The following is a 5,148-nucleotide window of genomic DNA, read 5'->3' as shown; positions in this document are numbered from 1 at the left end:
ATAATAATAATAATACTAGGAGCTAACGTTTGTGAGCATTTAACTGTGTGTCAGGGACTCTGCTCAGTGCTTTATCATTAGTTTATTTGATCCTCACTGAGCAGGCATTGCTATCGTCCCCATTTTACAAAGGATGAAACAGAGGCACAGAGAGGTTAGAGAACTTGCCCTAGGTCACACAGTGAGTAATACGGCCGGTGTAGACCTTGAATCCAGGCAGACGGTGCCAAGCCCACTTTGGTTCTCTTAGCCGTTGTGCACGGTTGGCAGCTGCCAGCCCAGGACTGGCTGCTCAGTGCTGACAGGGAGGACCAGCCCTCTGCCCTGCCAGGACTTGGAGCTCACGCGGCTGGAGAAGCCTGTGGGTCTTCCTGGAGGAGCTGGGCATAGTTCTGGAAGCAAGATAAGCTTTACTTTCAGTTCAGCCTCGGATCTGCCCTCGAGTCTGGTAGGTGTGTACGTGTGTGTGCGCATGTGCTTTCCAGGATGGCCACAAGGTGGCGCCCTCTGCCTTGAGATTCCCAGAGCCGGATCGTGGCTTCTTTTCCTCTTCCCAGTTTGAAGCTTGGGAGTTTGGGAAGACTCCAGGATTTATTCATTCATTCATCCAACCCTTAATGAGTTCCTACTGTGTGCCAGGCACGCTGCCCAGCACTAGTTAATATTTCCTGGGCCCTTACTCAGTGCCAGACATGGTCTAAGCACTCGTCCTAGAGTCCCACCACCTACGGATAAGGCATTATTGTCACACTTCATAGAGATGTGAAGTGAAACTGCCCGTGGTCACCCAGCTCGTCATTAGTGGAGCAGCGTTGGATGCAGGCAGCCTGGTGAGAGAGCCCAGGTTCCTACCCAGTGGCCAGACAGCTGGCCACGCTGTCCCGGTGGGGTGGGGATCCAGACAGAAAACTTCGTCTCCTTGATGCACGCCAGCTCGGCAGCTGGAAGGAAATGCACAGACAGCTGGGAGAGCAGAGAGCAGAGGGATGTGATCGGGCCTGGCCGGGGGCCCGCGGGCTTCTGTGCGAGGCGATGTTTGAAGGACAAGCAGAGTCGTTCATGCCAGGAGGAGCGTTCCAGGAGGAAGGGGCTGCCCTCGCAGAGAGGCTGGGCTGGAGCACCGAGGGACAGGGATGGGGGAGGATGGAGCATGGGGGACTTCGGCTGCAAGGGGCCAAATGGGAAGCTCTTTGGAGAGCTTGGGGAGCCACAGATTTTTTTTAAAAAATGTTTTATTAGGAAAAATCCCAAGCACACACAGAAGTAGACAGTAGTATAATGCGCATGTGCTTGTGCCCAGCTTCAAATGTCATCAATTTCTTACCCATCTTGTTCGATCTTCACTCCCCGCTCTCTCCTGAGAAGCAAATCCCAGACATCGTTTCTCCTCCATAAATACTCCAAAATCTATCTTCAACGTACAGGGACATTTAAGATAAAAACAGAAGCACCGTCATCACATACGACAGAATTGCCAAAAATTCTATAGTGTGTGTATGTGTTGACACTTCTCTGATTATTTCACAGATCTCTTCTGTGAATTAATATCCGAACACAGCCACACATTGCAATTTGTTGATGTGTTTATTAAATCTCTTTTAATTTATTAAAGTATCCCCTTTTTGCATGCTGCTTAGCTGTGGAAGAAGCCAGGTCATTTGTCCTGCAGAGTTTTTCCCACGGTCCAGATTTTGTGGATTTTATCTTCATGGTTAATGTATTCCTCTGTTTTCTATATTTCTGATGAAGTAGTTATTAAACGTACAGGCTAACCCGGTTCAGGTTTTTGGCAAGACACCTTGCTTCTGTCAGGAGGTGCTGAGGCCGATGACTTCGCATAGTGAGAACTGGATCCCTCTCATAAAGTTCTCATCAGCCCAGCACCTTTGGGTTGTTTCTGTTTGCATATCCCTCATTCCCGGTGAGGTGGAGCACTTTTTCTTATGTTTAATTGCCAGTTGGGTTTCCGCTTTTGTGAGTTGCCTGTTCACCTGTCATGTTTCTTTTCCTTCTGGTCACCCATTTCTTGATTTCTAGGAGTTCTTTACATAGTCTGGAGATAAGCCCTGTATGAATTTTATGCGTTTCAGAAACTCTCCTCCTTGCCTTCCCCGGGCCTTTTCACTCTCTTCATGTAAGTGTCTTTTGATCCACAGAGGTTCTTCATTTTCACATAGACTCATTTATACATTTTTCCTTTAAAGTTAGTAATGTTTATGTCCTGTCTCAGAATCCTTTTGCCCCGGTGTCACGAAGACATTCTCCTGTATCATCATCTATAATTCTGACATTTACAATTCACCTGGGATTGATTTTTGATGAGGTGGAGGTCCTTTCATTGACTAGTCAATCATCCATCCCGGTGCTGTTTATTGAAAAGAGTGTCCTTATCCTACTGCTCAGCCATTGTCGCCTTTATCACGAATCGTATTTATCCATAGGTGAGGTTCTGTGCTCTGTAGTCCAGTGGTTTATTTGTCTCTCCTGGTGCCAGCGCCATCCTGTTTTAATTACAGTAGCTTTATAATTAGTCCAACGCTGGGTAGAGCCAGTCCTCTCGCTTTTGTTTTGTCTTTTCAAGATTTTTTTTTTTCTGGTTATTCTTAGCAATTCGCATTTCCGTATAAACTTCAGAATTGATAGGTTTTTCAGTACAAACACATACAACCTGTTGGAATTTTTATTGGTATCGTGTTGAATCTATAGAACAATTTAGGGAGAGCTGAAATCTTTATAAATACTGTAGTGAGTGTTCCAGTCTGTAGACAGAGTTAGTCTTTACATTTATTTAGGTCTTATTTAATATCTCAGTAATGTTGTTCCATTAACCCTTTTTGTTAGATTTTTTTTTTCATCTTTGGGTACTTTTGTTAATGGTTTCTTTACTTTAAATATCGATCATATTGATTTGAGTGTAATTGATATTTGTATATTGATTTTGTATCTAGCAACTTCAGTTAGCTTTCTTAGTATTTCTAATAATTTATCTGTAGATTCTTTCTGATTTTCAGTGTTTATCATCATCTACAAATGACCATTCTGTTCATTACTTCTCAATCCTTATCTTTCATTTCTTTTTATTGCCTTATCGCACTGGCTAGGACCTCCAGTACGACGACGTTGAGAAGAAGTAGAGATAGGTGGCATTCTTGTCTTCCTCTTGATGACAAGGGTAAATTAAAAGTTTTACCAAAAATGTAGGTATCCGTATGTTTTTAAGATCCCTAATTGATTTTAATTTTCAGGCAGGGTGAGAACAACTGAGTTAATATATAGTTTTGGTAATTATTGATGATCGGTGGCTAGATAGATTTTTCATTAGGAGTTGGTAAAGGGTAATGAGCTAATTCCATAATTCTGCTTTCGTTAGCTGGATTTCTTCGATAAGGAAAGTATTCTCGTATTAACTGTTTGGTTTCCCTGAGGTAACATTTCCCGTGGAAAAGGCATGATTAATGCTTGTTTTTTCCCCTTTATTTACCTTTTGTCAGAATAATGAGTTGGTTTCCTTACATCCTCCATGAAGATCAATGAGTTTCGTTCAGTTTTTACTATTATTATCTACTCACCAATGTAAATTTGGTTGATGGTATGTTGGTTTCCTATGGCTGCCGTGACAAATTACAAACTTTGTGGTTTAAAACAACAGAAACTAATTTTCTTCCCATTCTAGAGGCCAGAAGTCTGAAATCACTTTCACTGGGCTGAGATCAAGGTGTGGACTGGGCAGTTCTCCCCCCAGGGGCTCTAGGGGTGAATCTGTCTCTTGACTCTTCCAGCTTCTGGTGGCTGCCACCAATCTTTGGCTTGTGACCATTTCACTTCAGCCTTTGCCTCTGTAGTCACATTGCCTTCTCTTCTGTGTCTAATCTCTCTCAGCTTCTCTTCTACAGGATACCCGAGATTATACTTAGGGCCCGCTTTGATAATCTCTTTATTTCAAAGTCCTTGATTTAATCAGATCTATAAACTTTTTTTTTTTCCCATATAAGGTAACATTCACAGATTCCAGAGATTAGAACATGGATGGATGTCTTTTGGGTGGCTCATATTCAACCCACCACAGATGGCTTCCTTGTTTTGTGGCATGTCAAGATGTCTTGGACTTTCCAGCCCCAGAGCTGGTAGAAGTAATTTTTCCCAGGAGCATTGGTTCTTTTTAGTAGGAAATTGTATTTAGAGACCACACTCTGGTCCTAAGGGGTGTTCATGGCCATTGGGTTGACATTACTATTAAGCATTTTTAGGTGGAAAGAACCAGAAAGTAGACATATTTTTAGAAAGAGAAAAATGATGTCTGTACTTATTAACTTCTTTCATTTGTATGTCTTTTCTCATGCTGAAAAATTTTAATTTCTGGTAATAGTGACATAATTCATAATTATTTATTTGCTTTATCCTAATACCAATGTAATTACTAATAATGAGAGTACTGAATGAATTTAAGATTTCTTTGCAGTTCTTTTTGCCCTTAGGATATATCCTACTTGCTAAAATTGAAAAAAAAATTTTTTTGGTCACTTGACATAATTCTCCAGTATGCCACCAACTTCAATATACAGTTGGAGTGGTTTGAGTCACTTTTAAACATTTTAGCAATTGCTTCTGTTAAAATTTGTGTAGAATATTTTTTTCTTTTATTATTATTATTATTGTTGTTGTTGTTTGGGCGAGGTTGACCTCACAGATCGCAAGGATCTTGTCAGCTTACAATCCCTTACTTTTTATTTTTTACACCTGCAGCACCTGGTCTTCCTAGGTGGTCTCCCATCCAAGTACTAATCAAGCCCGACCCTGCTTAGCTTCCAAGTTCAGACAGCATAGGGCTTGTTCAGTGTGTAGAATATTTTCACGGTTCCAAAGTCAACATTAAAAATGAGGGTACATTCAGAGGGGCCCAGCTTGTATACCGGTGGCCAATTCTGTCCCTCCATCTTTCATAGGTAACTTACTTTTTAAATTTTTTGATTTAGCCTTATATATTTTTGAAATATGAACATATGCAATTTGTAATTCCCTTTTTTTTCTTTCACATAAGGACACACACTAAACATTGTTCTGCATTGTTTTTAAACTCATATCTGGTTGTCACTTGGTGACAGGACATAGAGATCTTTCTTGTTCCTTTTTACAGTCGTGTGGGACTCA

The 5,148-nt window shown here is 41.4% G+C and overlaps 1 protein-coding gene across 1 annotated transcript in view; it reads left to right on the top strand.

The window, feature by feature from the left end:
• Positions 1 to 5,148, top strand: part of CCDC61 (coiled-coil domain containing 61) — a 21,693-nt gene that overhangs the window by 13,078 nt on the left and 3,467 nt on the right. The gene's annotated exons all lie outside the window — the stretch shown is intronic.

Source organism: Pteropus vampyrus, unplaced genomic scaffold (assembly GCF_000151845.1).
Source record: "Pteropus vampyrus isolate Shadow unplaced genomic scaffold, Pvam_2.0 Scaffold138, whole genome shotgun sequence".
NCBI classification, from domain to species: Eukaryota; Metazoa; Chordata; class Mammalia; order Chiroptera; family Pteropodidae; genus Pteropus; species Pteropus vampyrus.
Note: the sequence above shows the minus strand (reverse complement) of the source record. Positions and strands in the feature narration are given on the sequence as shown.